At 40.2% G+C, this 16157-nt stretch overlaps 1 non-coding gene across 1 annotated transcript; it reads right to left on the bottom strand.

The window, feature by feature from the left end:
* Positions 1–13353: 13353 nt before the first annotated feature.
* Positions 13354–13511, bottom strand: LOC114229177 (U1 spliceosomal RNA). The gene has a single exon (XR_003615267.2). It is a non-coding gene; the product is annotated as a U1 spliceosomal RNA (small nuclear RNA).
* Positions 13512–16157: the final 2646 nt, after the last annotated feature.

The raw sequence follows: 16157 nt of genomic DNA, 5'->3' as shown, positions 1-16157 counted from the left end.
GACAGTCCCCATGTGTTCAAAGCAAAATTTATAGACTGGGTAACCTTATACAGATACATGAACTATGATATTTCAATAATAAATAGACAACATCTTACCTAATAATAGACAAACATGTAAATTGACTGTACCTCCGCTATGCCCACAGCCAATCAGAGTGAGCATGCAAATTAGAAGGCCAAAGATGGCAGCTGCCCAGCTACTCCAGGCACAGAGTGGCCAGGCAGGGCAGGATGCCTGCTATGAGAGGGAGGGCGGGAGGCGAAGGGATCTACAGGAGCGGAGTGCTGCAGCGAAGTCAAGACTGCAGACTCCAGAGTCTGCAGCAAAGATGAAGATGGCAGACTCCGGAGTCTGCAGCGAAGCAATGAAGATGAACCGTCCAGAGTCTACAGCGAAGATGAAGATGGCAGACTTCTTGCCTAAGCGAAGGCCTGGGTCCCCAGTGCCGGAGGAAAACTAGTGTTGGAAGCCAAGGGAAAGAAGGCCTATTGCATGAATCTCTTCATGCAATGGGCCTCTAGTTTGATTAATAAAAACAAATTTAGTTAAATAATTATTAGGTCTATAGTAATACAATAATTTCTAAAGGTACAGTTTATATCATATGGCAAGTTAAAGTTGTATTAATGTTAAATAGGGATCATTAGATTCAGAGTCACTCATTGTACAACTCTCAGGAGTGCCATTCCCACAGACCCCTACGTGAATAAGGTCCCATGGTACCACTGTCTGTGCCCAAACTCAAAGTCTAGAATTCAGCATTTGATTGAAATGAATATTGATGAAAAATGAAAGTCTTTCATTGTATTGTGTTTGCTTATATTACCAAAAAGGTGCCTTTAGAGATATACAGGTAAGATTATTTGATTATGATTAACAGGAAAAAAAAGTAATGCCATCAAACAAGATGGAAGTTTATCTCTGAGACTGGAATGTGGCTTCATGGTGTCAAGGACCAACCTTCTTTCCTGTTCCTCCACTGTACTCAGCAGGTGACATTTGACCTTGGGACTGCTGAATCTCAGTAGTCATGTCCACATACCAGATTGGAGGAAAGAGGAAAGGGTTAAAAGGGTATACCTCTCTCTAAGGCTACATTTTGGAAGCCCTTTTGCCTATATCTTATTGGTCCAAACTTAACCACATGACACAAGGGAAGCTCTATGTATTATAGCTAAAACTTACTAAGTATTTGGAAGGGGATTTTAGAATGGATATTGGGGGAAAACAGCAGTCTCTGCTAAACATAGTGGATTCTGGTCATATTCCTTTCCTTTATTTCTAAAACAAAGGCTAAGAAGTATCTCCAAGCACTTCATATTCTACTTGTGTTTTTAAAATGTGTTCATCTATACAGGTTAGTCCTAAGGATTCAGGAAGAAAATTGTTATGATTTATTTGAACATTAAACTCAATAATACATATAGGTTCCATACTGGTGTACTTTATAACTTGTTTTTAAGGGTATGGTAATATATTATAGAGGCAAGGAAAAGCAGGCAATACGTGAATGTGTCTGGTTGGGAGAATGGCATTTTCCTTTCTCATCTCTGAATTTTTCAGAAAAGAACCATCAATCTTCATGCTGCCTGCATTAGTTTGGTAGAGCTGCCATAACAAAATGTCACAGACTGGGTGGATTAAATAACAGAAATTCATTTTCTCACAATTCTAGAGGCTAGAAGTTTGAGACCAAGGTGTTGGCACGATTTACTTCTCCTGAGGCCTCTGTCCTTGTCTTGTAGATGGCCATCTTCCTCTTGTTTTCACATTGTCTTCTGACTATATGTGTCTAATCTCCTCTTATAAGAACACCATCATATTGTACTAGGGACCACCCTAATTTTAACTAAATGTCCTATTTAACGACACTATCTCAAATATAGCCACATTCAACATACGATATTTATTTTTTTGGGGGGACACAATTCAGCCCCTAACACTGTCCATCCTTTATCCACAGAGAACTGCATGTGCACACTCGTGGCTTCTCCAAACTTCACAGTCTCCTGTTTAGCCTGCTAGTTCCCCGGCTTTTATTGCATGGCCATTTGCTGGTTCTGCATTTTGTCCTCTGCTTTTCTGTATCTACTCTTACTTTCTCCAGGCAATTTTACCCAACCTCCCCCTGGAGCGTTAGACTCCAGGCATTCTAATGGATAGGACAGCTCAAGCACAACATGGCCAGAGCTAAACCCTTGATATTTTTCATTCTCAAGTAACTCTTCCTCTGTCTCAAAAACAGCCCCAGCAATTGCTATCCTAGTTTAGAACCCAAACTGCGGAGTCACTTTTTATATTTCTTGTTTCCTCACACCTGCATCCAACACAGCAAAACATGTCAATGGGCTCTAAGTTGAAATGTAACTTCTAATTTTCAACTTCCTATTTTTCACCTCTTCCAAAAGTTGCCAGTTTCAGACTGCGTTATGTCTTCTACACAAACTCGAACCATTTCTTACTAACTCATCTCCATATTCTTCTGTGTGCTTCAATTCTCCCTAGCTCCCTACTGTGATTAAAAACATAATTCTGAGTGGTGGTGATGGTATATACATGTGTAAAACATCATTGATCTGTACACTTAGGTTTTGCTCATTTTTGCTCTATGTAAAATTTTAACTCAATTTCAAAGAATTTTGGGAAAATAAATATGGTCCAGTTCATTCCTCACCCCATGGGGGCATGGCCAGCCTGCAAACCACCATAGGCTCCTCGTCCAGGCTGCCCTGTCCCCCAAAGGAACCCCCACCCTGATCCAGGACACTCTTCAGGGCAAACCAGCCGGCCCCTACCCATGCACCAGGCCTCTATCTATACTAATAAAAGGGTAATATGCTAATTAGACTGGGAGACCTTCCAGGAGACCTTCCAGATGTTCTTCTGGACAAAGCTATGATGGTGAGGCCGAGGTAGAGGCAGTTAGGGGCCAAGAGGAGAGGGCAGTTCTGGGTGATCAGGCCAGGATGGGACGGCAGTTGTGGGTGATCAGGCCAGGGGGGGCGGGGCACGTGTGGGTGATCAGGCTAGGGCGGGGACAGTTGGGGGCAAGCAGGCCATCAGTGGGGGTCAATTGGGGGTGATCAGGGGGCAGTTGGGGGTGAGCAGGCTGGCAGGGGGCCAGTAGGAGGCAAATAGGCTGGCAGGGGGGGAAGCTGGGGGTGATCAGGCTGGCAGGGGGGCAGTTGGGTGTGAGCAGGCCAGCAGGCAGAGTGGTTAGGGGCAATCAGGAAGGCAGGTGTGTAGTTAGGAGTCAGCAGTCCTGGATTGCGAGAGGGATGTCTGACTGCCGGTTTAGGCCCGATCCCTGGGAGTCATACATCCCCTGAGGGGTCCCGGATTGGAGAGGATGCAGGCTGGGCTGAGGGACACTCCCCCCCCCCCCCCCCCGTGCATGAATTTCATGCACCGGGCCACTAGTAATGATAATAACAATGAAATAATTACAGAGTAATTATATCACAGAGGCATTAAAAGATGAAATAAAATTATTAAGAGAGAACACATTGTAAAGTAGGATACTTTAAAAAATGATAGAAATTATATTTTAAATCAAAACATGAACTATTTGAGGGACTATGATTTGAAGCACAAGAACCAAAGAGGAAAAAATGTTATTTTAGCTCTAAAATAAGAAAATCATGTTGGAACTAAAAGTTACAGAAACTTTTCCATCAGAAGTTGAATGTCCTGATAAATATAATTGATAAATCTTGACAATAAAATTCAGTTTTATGATCACAGTTTTTTTTTTTTTCCCTTAGTTTTAATTTTGGTTCAATTGATTTTCTAGAAACTTCACTTAGCACCATATTCTTAAGTTTTCCATTTCCACTTGGAAACTAAAAATGAGATGCTTATCTTTCTAATTCTTAAGAAATATGTTTCAAAGTGTTAGCTCAGACTGCAGAAAAACTACCAACATCCCAAGTAGAAGTACTGACGGGGTTCTTGTCCCATCCTTACAAAGGTTCAGCAATCTGGAGAAAGGGGCTGATGCATAGATTCAAGAAGGAGTCCAAAGATGAAAGATAATTTTGAAAGGCATTGGGGGTCAGAGGATCTTCAGCTAAAGGAACTGAAGACTACTTCCTTGTCTAAGGACCCCGTGCTATTTATTTAACACAATTTGTCCTAAGGCAAGGTGGAGATAATACACTTCAAAGGGTAAGGTTTACAGATTGTGGAATAGCCTACATCTGTTCAGGTGTTTGGCCAACAGGAGGCAGTAAAATGCCCTGAGCTGTCTGGCAGCAAGAAATCCTATTCAGGTTTTGGGGGAGTGCCATTTAGCCATTTCCAACAGGTAAACTACATACGTGGCTCAGCCATTGATGAGCCACCCAAGTCCCATCAACCTTTTGATGGAACTTGTGTAATTATTACAAGCTGGAATTCATTCCCGGCAAAGTACCTTAATGATTTCTCTCTATATTGCACCTAATTTTGTTCTCCCCAGCCTATGAATACAAATAAAGTTATACTCTATTTATTCACATGATAATGGCCTAAGACCCTATTACTTCCTTGCCAGAAATTACTATGCAGAGAAGCTCTTCATGTATTTCTGATAATTTTCCCAATGGACTGCTTCACATGATACCACATGAATAAGAGTGTCATATTCTTTGAGTTGGACCGCTTTCTGGCCACCAGTCTGCTGTGCCTGTTGCTGAAGACACTTGCGGATTATGAGTTCTGCTGGGCAGTTATCTGTACTACTGATGCCACTTCCACCTTGTTCTGGTGTCAGATGGGTTCCAAAGGTCAGTCTTGACTGCACTTACCTACCTGCTAGCCTAGATGTTGGCTGCTCTAGAAGTCAGGGCCTGCACTGTGCCACTATGACTGACAAGGGCCACCTCAAGGCTGACCTGGGGCTAGCAGAGTAAAAGCTCACTGCCTTCACTCATTTCCACACTGCCTCCTCATGGCCAAGAGAATGTTATGTCACATAAGGAATCATTCCAGGACTTTCCACTCTTTGGAGTCCATGATGTTTAACTTCATGTGTCAGCTTGACTGGGCTCAGATAGCTGGCAAAACTTTATTTCTAGATGTGTCTGTGAGAAAGTTTCTAGAAAAAAAATTGTATTAGAATCAACAGAATGAGTAAAGAAGATCTGCCCTCACCAATGTGGGCACAGCATCATCCAATCAGTCTAGGGACAAATACAACAAAACGGTAGAGGAAGGGTGGAATTTCTCACTCTCTTGTTGAGCTTACATTAGAGCTCTTGTTCTTGGGTCTTAAGATGCTAAGACTTACACCAGTGGTCCCGCCTCCCCTCCTTCTCTGGCCTTCAGCCTCATACTGTGTGCTACACTATTGGCTCCCCTGGTTCTCAGGCCTTTGGACTCAGACTAAATTATACTACTAGCTTTTCTTGTTCTCCAGCTTGCAGAGGGAAAATCATGGGATTTCTCAGCTTCCATAACTGCATGATTACCATCCTCTTTATCTATCTATCTATCTATCTATCTATCTATCTATCTATCTATCTATCATCTATCATCATCTATCCATCTATCCACACATCTGTCACCTATTGGTTTTGTTTCTCTGGCAAACCCTGACTAATAGAGTCCATGCCCCTTTAACTCCAAGCCCTATGAAAAGCTCCTTCTCTCTGTCAGTTCCAATTCTTGCCCCATAATCTATTCCGGGATTAACCATACCTGGCATGATAAACGCTTCAGAAAATAATTCCATCTTCACTCACCAGGTCATAGACTTGACCCATGGCTATGATTAGACCATTAAAAATTATCCTGAGATTGATAAGTTTCCTGAAATCCAACTGTTAAGTCTTTCATATGATCACTATGTTGCTTATAGTAAAACTAGACTTGTACTAGATGTTTTTAAAGCTTTAAAGTATTCTGAATGACTATTTGGGCTGAATAGAGTGAATAAATCTTAGCAATAAAACTCACTTTATTAAAGGCTATCACTAAGTACATAATATTTTATAGTGTACCTAACATTCCTTATAATTTAACTATAGGAAATAACTCATATATATATTAATTTCCATATTTTTGCCAGTATTCAGAATAAACCCATTATAACAGTGATCATACCAGATATATCTTCAATAGCAATGTACTGTAATTTGCAGATTTCATAAGTAAAGATATATTATAAGCATACATGTTCAGAAATATTGGGGTTTATTTAATATATAAATTGTATGCAATGTCTAATCATTGTCTTTACAGGTTAATACTTTTACAGGAGATAATGATCTCACCCAAAAACAAATCTTGTATTCAAGTGCTCTTTGTTCTTATCACTCTGCTATTAAATAATAACCTAAGTATCTAAATGAGAATATTATATAATAAGAATTACTGGACTTGATTCTATTATCAGATGTTCCAATTCATATTGATTTTAAGTCTTTTACTCAGAATATCTATTATATTATTATTATACTAGAGGCCTGGTGCATGAAATTCCTCCCGGGATCGGGCCTAAACGGGCACTTGGACATCCCTCTCACAATCCAGTACTGCTGGCTCCTAACTGCTCGCTTGCCTGCCTTCCTGATTGCCCTTAACCACTTCTGCCTGCCAGCCTGATCACCCCTTAATCATTCCCCTGACAACCTGATTGATGCCTAACTGCTTCACTGCCAGCCCAATTGCCCCTAACTGCCCTTCCCTGCAGGCCTGGTCACCCCTAACTGCTCTCCCCTGCAGGCCTGGTCGCCCCCTAACTTCCCTCCTCTGCCGGGCTGGTCACCCCCAGCTGCCCTCCCTTGCAGGCCTGGTCCCTCCCAACTACCCTCCCCTCCTGGCCTGATCGCCCACAACTGCCCTCCCCTGCTGGCCATCTTGTGGCGGCCATCTTGTGTTCACATGGGAGCAGCCATATTGTGTGTTGGAGTGATGGTCAATTTGCATATTACTCTTTTATTAGATATGATAGAGGCCTGGTGCACAGGTGGGGGCCGGCTGGTTTTCCCTAAAGGGTGTCCTGGATCAGGATGGGGGTTCCCTTGGGGCATGGGGTGGCCTAAGCGAGGGGCCTGTGGTGGTTTGCAGGCCAGCTATGCCCCCTGGTGACCCAAGTGGAGGCCCTGGTGTCTGGGATTTATTTATCTTCTATAATTGAAACTTTGTAGCCTTGAGTAGAGGCCAGGGCAGGCCAAGGTGGGCGGAAAGCTTGGCTTCCTCCATCGCTGGGCAAACCCAAGCCTCCTGCTCTCTGCAGCCCTGTGGCTGCTGCCATTTTTGTTGGGATTTATTTTTCTTCTATAATTGAAACTTTGTAGCCTTGAGTGGAGGCCAGGGCAGGTGGAAAGCTTGGCTTCCTTCATTGCCGGGGAAACCCAAGCCTCCTGCTCGCTCCATGGCCACAGCCATTTTTGTTGAGATTTATTTATCTTCTATAATTGAAACTTTGTAGCCTTGAGTGAAATCCAGGGCCAGCCAGGGTGTGCGGGAAGCTTGGCTTCCTCCAGTGCTGGGAGAACCCAAGCCTCCTGCTCGATCCGTGGCCACAGCCATCTTAGTTGGGTTGATTTGCATAGTAGCTCCTGATTGGCTGGTGGGTGTGGCTTGTGGGTGTGGCAGGGGTATGGTAAATTTGCATATTTCTCTTTTATTAGAATACTAGGGACCCAGAGCATGGATTCCTGCACCTTGAAAGGAACTGTGGGCCATGAGGCTGCAGTGGGCACAGGGTCAGGTCTCGACCCATCCTCTGTTCCCCCGCCTGAACCCTCCCACCAGGCCCCCAGCCCTTTGTCTTCCAGAAGCCCTGCTTCCACTGCCGCCACTCTCACACTCTGACAGCGCTGGTCCTGTTTGCACTTGCTGACACCGCAGAACGATTGGGGCCAGCACCAGCAGCAGGTGTGAGTGGCGGCTGCTGCCCCAATCAGGAGCAGGGGGAGATGGAGAAGCTCTGAAGGGTGATCAAGGCTGGCAGCTGCCGCTCACACCTGCTGACAGCACTGAGCGATCAGGGCCAGTGCCGGGCACTGGCAGCGGGTACAAACAGGGCTCACGCCAGCAGTGGGTATGAGTGCCTGGTGGGATTGCAGCGTGCGGGAGCAAAGAATTTTCAGTAACCACCAGAGACTCACCCTGATGACAGTGACCAATGCCCCGCCGTAGTCTGGCGCCCCCACTCACCTGCTCCACCATCTCACTGTGGCCAATGCTTACCATGTTCTGCGTGCACCCCCTGATGGTCAGTGTACGTCATAGCAATCGGTTGTTCAGTTGTTCGGTTGTTCAGTTGTTCCGCTGTTCAGTCTATTTGCATATTAGGGTTTTTATAATATGTGTATATATATATATATATATCCATTCATTATAAATGAGGTTTAAGTAATTATGCAGAGTATTATCATATTTGTGCACAGTGATGTGAAGTGAATTCTGGATAACTCTCTGAACTTTTATAAGAAAATGAAAAGCAATAGATATCCAATCAGATACCATAAAGTATGTTCTTTTATCTAAGTTTCTTCAAGGTAAATTTAGGGTCATAATGATCAGGTGCAAATGCAATAAATTTACAAATCCCCCCACTTCACAATGTTCTTTTATATCTGAGAGTCTGTCTAGTTCAGAGTAGACTCTCAATTATAATTTATATTTAGAGTTAGGCAACACATACTGGTATGCAGTTCTAGTTTATGCATTTATTTGCAAAAGATATTGAGTCTCCTAGAAAATAACTTGTCCATACTTAAAGATCATGAATACATTTGAATATCTGCTGATCTTGGGACACGGCCCAAATAAATCTAAAGACAGTGCTATGAGATCTTGGGACAACTTGCTAATGAACAAAGAGTCTCATGAAACCAACCAAATTTGGTGACATAACCTAAATTTTAGGGGATCGGTGATTCCAAGCACAGTGAGAGGTTGCATTTTAACTCTATTCTTTTTAGTAAAGTAAACCTAGCTCAATTTTATCTCACATCTTAGGTAATCTAATATGCTCCCAAGACTTGTACAAGTTTTGGGTGGTCATCATCTATATCAGACTCTGAGTTCTGCTTTTGCTGGGCTATGTTTCACTCTGGCAATATGAAGGCCACTGGTAACATTCATTTGGAGCTGATTTGGTGGTGAGGAAATAGAGGTATGAGAAAAGGCTATTCTGAAGAGCTCTCTAGAAGGAAAATGGGTGAAATGGGGCTATAGATGGAAAGTGACCTAGTAGCTAAAGTGAAATTTGTAAATGTGGAAAATATTGAAGTATATTTCTATGTGAATAATAAAAACAGCTCACACATATACCATGTTTCAGAAACAGTGTTCTACAAGTATCAATTTATTTAATTCTCAGTTTTCATAAGAACATTTCATTTTGCCTTGGCCCGTGTGGCTCAATTGGTTGGTGCCATCCTTTGCACTGAAAGGTTGCTAGTTTGATTCCAGTCAGGGTGCATGCCCAAGTTGTGGGCTCCATTCCTGATCCCCAGTAGGGGGGGACATGCAGGAGGCAGCCCATAGATTTTGCTCTCACATTGATGTTTCTCTCTCTCTCCCTCTACCTTCCTCTCTCTCTAAAAAAATAAAAACAATATTTTTAAAGAGCCTTTCATTTTACCTATAAAATTGATTCAGTCAAGGGTTAGTAATGAGCTCAATGCCATGCAGCTACTACATGGGGGAGCCAGAATTCCCATCCCAGCACTCTATTTCCAGATCTCACACTAGAGTATAGGGAGGGCACTGCCTCTCATAAAAATAGGAGTGATCCTCTAGTCTAGGGAGGGTCTTGGGGAGAGAAGAGGAACTATCGTGGGAACAAAGTTCTGAAGGATGAAAAGAGAGGGTTGGGACCAGTGTGTAAGTGAAAGGATTCAACTCCTAGAAATGAGAATAGTCTATTTGATGGACTGTAGGTGAAGGGCTGTTCACCTTTGTGGTGGCTCTCTTCTTATCTCCTGGGTGTAGTAAGAGTCAGGCGTGAAGTAGAGAGAACTAGTGTTGAATGTTAACAAGAGAGGAAGATTATGAAATATATGCAAAATAATGACCTCATTTCTTTCATTTCCCACCACTGATCTTCAAAAGGATATCATCCAAATCAGGTGGCCCTTAAATTTAGGAAATTTAGGTCCTTGGCTAGTTCTTACCACAGGGCTTGAGTAATAACCGTCTGTGCTTTCATTACTTACTTACTTAGTGATCCAGGAATTCTCTTCTTCATGGGGCTTGAGCTCCTTTACATTGCTGAATTTCATGAAAATAGAGGAATGCCTTTTTTTTTTTTAATTCTTATTAAGGACACATGGGAATTAAAATAAGGCTTTAAGGTGGCAAATGGGGTAAATGGAAGGATTTCATGTGCCTCGTTAAAAAAAAATACCACAATTGAAAAAGAATGAACCTTTAAACCCAATTGTCTGAGACCTAACCCCAGAAAGTTTTATTTTCCTACAGCTTAAACATATCTTTTTATTTTCTTGGAAATAGATCTGCTTATAGAAGTGTTTTACATACAGTTTAAGTGCCATTACTTTGGTGTCACAGGAAAATGTCCATTACTTTGTGAGTGTTCTCAGTATCTTTCCTTCTTACTCCCTATTAAGACGTGTCAGCTCCTGGTCCATTAAAGTCCAAGATGTACAAATATACAAACATACGTACTATGAATTTGCTTAAAATTTGTCAATAATGTAATAATCTCTTTTACTACTCATATCTTCAGTTGTACCTAAGCATCCTTGACCTAGGTAGGCTTTTCCTAGGTCAACACAACCATTTTGAGAAATATGAGGTACCAAAGATTTTGCCTTACTTGTCTAGATAATCAATTATATTTAACTAGTGAGTAGTTTTCTCAGATGTGTTCTAAAAACCATTTGACTCTTTTTCTGTCCATTAGGAATTTTCAGGAAAACCAGTTAATCAATGCACTTGTGAACCTAGACATAAAAGTGATATATCTGCACTCTTGTGACCTCCCTCCTTTGTATCCACTACCAGACTAACCATATCTTACTTGTTTTTTTTGGGGGGGACAATCATTGACTTCAACTTTCTTCTGTTTTGTCTCTTGCTTATTTCTAGTCAGTGGCATTCTCATACCTCAGTTTTTGCTCTTTCACCTAACATCTCTACCTGTTTTATCCTTACCCAAGGATATGCTTCTATTGTTGTTGTTTTTTGTTTTGTTTTTAGAGAGAGAAAGGGTGGGGGGAGGGAGAAAGAGAGAGGAGAGAGAGACAAAGACACAGAGAGAGAAACATTGAAGTGAGAGAGAAACATCAATTAGTTGCTCAGTTGCCTCCCATAGGCACCCTGACTGGAGATTGAACCTCTAACATTTTGACTTATGGGAAGATGCTCCAACCAACTGAGACACTGGTGGGCCATGGCTAGCATCTCTAATTTTGAAAATAGCAAAGTTTTCACACTTCTATGCTGACCTATTGGAATGTACACATAGGTGACACTAAAACGCTGCATTTAAAAATTTTATTTTGCAATATTAAAAAGTTATGATGAAAATTTACTTATTGCCGTAGAAAGACATATACAAGGTTAAGAGACAAAAGCAGATTATTACAAAGTATATAGAGTGTGATCCCATTTTGTATAAAAATGTCTTTAAGTAATTCAGAAAAATTGGAATCAAAATGTAAACTGATTTCTCTGGTAGTATGGTAATAATCCAAATCCCTTTGAATTTCATACATCAATAAAATATTTTATTTTTTTAATATAAAGCTTGGGGTGGGGAAAGGAATAGTTTTCCTTTCTGTATGGCCCTTAATCTTACAGAATTTTGTCATCCACAGATCTGTGTGTGAGATGCCTTTTAGCTCTCATTCTGTTTATTCAATTTAGTATGATGGCTATGCACCATTCCTACTTACTATCTCTGTAAACTTATACAAATCACCTAAACTTGTCTGTGCCTCATTTTCCCGACCTATAAAACAAGATAATAATAATGCTTACATCAAAGGGTTGATTTCAAAATTTAATAAATGTGAAGAACTGCCTGGCTGGTGTGGCTCAGCAGTTGAGCATCGACCCACGGACCAAGAGGTCACTGGTTGGATTCCTGGTCAGGGCACATGCCCAGGTATCAGGCTCAGTCCCTGGGGGTGGGGAGGAGGGTGCAGGAGATAGCCGATCTATGATGTTTCTCATCGATGTTTCTATCTCTCTATCCCTCTCCCTTCCTCTCTCTCTAAAAATTAATAAAAACATATTTTTTATAAACAATATAAAAAGCTTACCTAGAGGCTAAACACAGTAACTGTTTTTGTTTTTCTTTATTCTCATATAATTAACCCCAATAACATGTTAAACAATATGGTAGAACCTGAAACTAGGACAGAGAAGAATATAGTGTCAACACCTGTTCACACTTTAGAAGGAAGGTCAGACAAATAAATAAATGATTACAATAGATATGCTGATTAGCAGAGAGGAAATATATAGAGTGTTACTGAAATGTTTAAGAGGGACAGGCAACTTAAAGTAGAAGGCTTCCTCAAACATGGCATCAGGAAGAAAGATGAATCATTCTGGGGAGGAATTTTAATTGCATGGGCCAGGATCCAAAGCCAGAGTGTAACGATACTGGTTTCAAATTTTTCTATCTGCAATCCAACATGCTGTGAACTTAAACATCTGATTCTGCTTTAAACATTTCAGTTTTTCTATCCACTTCTATTATTCTATGTAATGGAGACATTAATTGTTCCTTGTCTTCTAGGAGCTATAAAGAAATTATAATAATTTTTAATAGAAAACACTGAAAACTCATCTGTAAAATCTCCTTTGGGAGTGGAATGTTTATTCCTTGAATAAATAACTTTTTAAGCCATAGGGAGAAAAGACAAATCTTAGAGAAAATTAATCTGGAAATGCTAGACTCTGGCTTTTATTGTTCACTTATAAGACTTTTCTTTAAAATTTTTAGATTGAAACTTTTAAACGAAAATGAGATAGAAAAGGCACAACTAATTTCTGAATGCACCGAAATAACATTTAATGGTTTAATTAAGATGCAGATTAAGTAAGTAGTAGATATAAAACTTACTATTCTGGGGTATACCCAATGAGTGAAGAAGATTGTGTTTTCATTTTGAACAACAATGCAAATAAAAGAAATTCTGGTTAATACAGAGTGGTGTTGCCAGATTGGTATATTATCCACAATATGTACAATAATCCCTTTTTGTAATTTCATCTTTGTTTTCTTTGTAGTTCATATCTAGTATATTTTTGGTATCATTTACAGTTTCAGATATAGTAAAATAAACTTGCAGAACTTTCCTTTTAATCTAATTAGGTACAAATTATTTTAGTCATAGAGATGTGATAAAACAGTTAGCCCCTGGATGCCCACCCCTTCAGGGGAGAGCTTGAATGCAGTCCCCCACTACCACTAATTATGTAGTCCAGTTTCCCACATTTGGGGAAGTCACAGGGGTCAGCATATCTGGAGTGCAATACCCTCTCCCTGGAAAACAACCTTTGTGATCATGATATCTCCCCTGCCAGATAAGTACAGCAGCTGACTTTTTAAAAAATATATATTGTGATAAGAACACATAATATAAAATTTATTATCTAAGTCATTTTTAAGTGTACGATGTAGTGATATTAACTTTTTTATATTGTTGTACAACCATCACCACCATCCATCTCCAGAACTCTGCATCCTGCAAAAAGAAAGCTCTATACTCATTAAACAATAACTCTTCATTCCTTCCTCTCCCTAGTCCCTTGACTTTTAAATAAAAAATATTCTAAATGCTTTTTAAAAAATCTGAACTGCAATTTATTATATGTGCAACATAGTAAATGGTGATTGAATTCTCAAACTGGTCCACAAAAGCCTATTTATAGTTAGCTCACAAGACCTATTAAATTGATTAAGTAGAAAAATAGGATTAGAAATCTTAACAGGCAGTAGGCTGAACATTGTGGTCAATGAAGGTTATTTCTACAAAAACATTACTGTATTGGGGACAACATGATTCTTAAGCAAAATTTGAAAATGGAAAAAGTTTGTTTTTGGTATCTGTCATGCCTTTTATTGTATTTATCTCTTATATTCAGCTGCTTTTCTCTCCAACTCCTGGCTCTTACTTTCCTGATACTGCTCTAAACCCCATATGGGTCTATATCATTTCCTGAGAATTCCACACTTTAAAAGTATCTTCTTCTTTTTGAAAATTTGGTTGTAGATTTTAAAAAGTGAAGTCGGGTATTCTATATAATAAAAGCCTAAGTGGTATTGTGCGATGCCCTCATGCAATATTGTCACAAGATGGCCACCACAATGTCATCACAAGATGGCCACCACAAGATGGCTGCCCTCACGTCATCACAAGATGGCCACCACAAGATTCTGGTATAAGATGGCCACCACAAGATGGTCACCACAAGATGGTTGGCAGAGGAGGGCAGTTGTGGGCAATCAGGCCGGCAGGGGAGCAGTTAGGGAGCAACCAGGCTGGCAGGCAGAAGTGGTTAGGGACAATCAGGCAGGTAGGCAGTCAAGCAGTTAAGAGTCAGCAGTGCCGGATTGTGAGAGGGATGTCCGACTGCCCAATCTTGGACATCCCCCAAGGGGTTCCAGATTGGAGAGGGTGCAGGCCAGGCTGTGGGACACTCCCCCTCTCTGTGCATGAATTTCGTGCACTGGGCCTCTAGTGTTTCATATTAAAACAGTCTTGGAGGATACCTAGGAACAACATTCTACAAGTCATTTTTCATATTCTAGAATCCATGAGAGTTCAGAGGCAGCAGTATGTCACCAGATAAATGTATAAGGAACAGATTCCATCACATCATGCAAAATATTAAATGTACTAGTGATGAGATTCATTACAGCTTGAGCTTATTATTGGGTATTTTAATTATGCCAACTTTGTGACTTATAGAGAAGCTACTCTGTTATTGAACTTAAAATATATTAAATTACATTTGCTACAGTTGAATCATAGTTATTAAACTTTATAAATTCCCCTCTAGTCAGAATCTCAATTTGCATTCTCTATCCATTATTCTTTTTACATTTTAAACTTCTTGAGGAACTTCAACATGACATGGGGTGGGGAGGGCATAGGGGTGAAAGTTTATTAGTACATTATAAATTTTGGAGGAGGAAGAGTGGCTACAAATTACTAGACAGGAGGTCATTTCTATAAGCATCTATGGGTTGTTTGCATGTAGCAGCCTACATCTATTGATCCTCATCTTACTGGTGATCATTAGCTGCTTCTATATCCTGTCAGGAAAAGAAGATAAATTGTTCTGTAGACCAATAATCACCCAAATAATATTTTATTTCCTATCTTAAGGTATCATATTCATTATTTCCTGGGAGAATTTAAATCTTTCTAGTACATTACCTCACATTACCCTGATTAGACCACCTCTTCTCCATGAGGTTTGGTTTGCTGGAATACTGACAACCATTTACTTTTGTGATGTAAATTCTTGCTTTTTGGTCAAGTTTGGATTGTGATAGTCTGCCAAGGGATCTCTGCCAGCATGTAAACTTTTTATTTTTTTGGAGGGGGGGAGAGGGCGGTGAAGGAAATGAAAAGATTGCCATTGAACTTTAAATGTTGAAGATTGTGTAATTCCCAGGGTTTCCTCACTATGTGCATGACGATTGTGTTGGGATAGACTCATCTATATATATATATATATCTACATCTACATCTATATCTATATCATCTATATCTATCTCCATATTGATATGGAGATAGATATAGATGATATAGATATAGATGTAGATGTAGATATAGATATAGATAGATATAGATATAGATATTGATATAGATATAGATATAGATATAGATATAGATATAGATATAGATATAGATATAGATATAGATATAGATATATAGATAATAGATATATATATATAGATATAGATGATAGATAGATATAGATATAGATATAGATATAGATATAGATATAGATATAGATAACAACTGGTTAGGGCAGGATATGACATTTCTTAGCCCCTCCAGCAGTGGACCTTCATTTTTTCCTCCAGGAGTGTGGTGGAAAAAACCTAGATCACCTTGTTGGATTCTTATTACCCAAGTTATCAAGAACACTGCGAGTGGCATACTGGGAGCTTAGCCAATGAGCAGTCAGAAAAAGTGTTTTATATATAAACACTTAAGTTATAT

Source organism: Eptesicus fuscus, chromosome 3, assembly GCF_027574615.1.
Source record: "Eptesicus fuscus isolate TK198812 chromosome 3, DD_ASM_mEF_20220401, whole genome shotgun sequence".
Classification (NCBI taxonomy): domain Eukaryota; kingdom Metazoa; phylum Chordata; class Mammalia; order Chiroptera; family Vespertilionidae; genus Eptesicus; species Eptesicus fuscus.
This window is presented reverse-complemented; position numbering and strand designations above follow the sequence as displayed.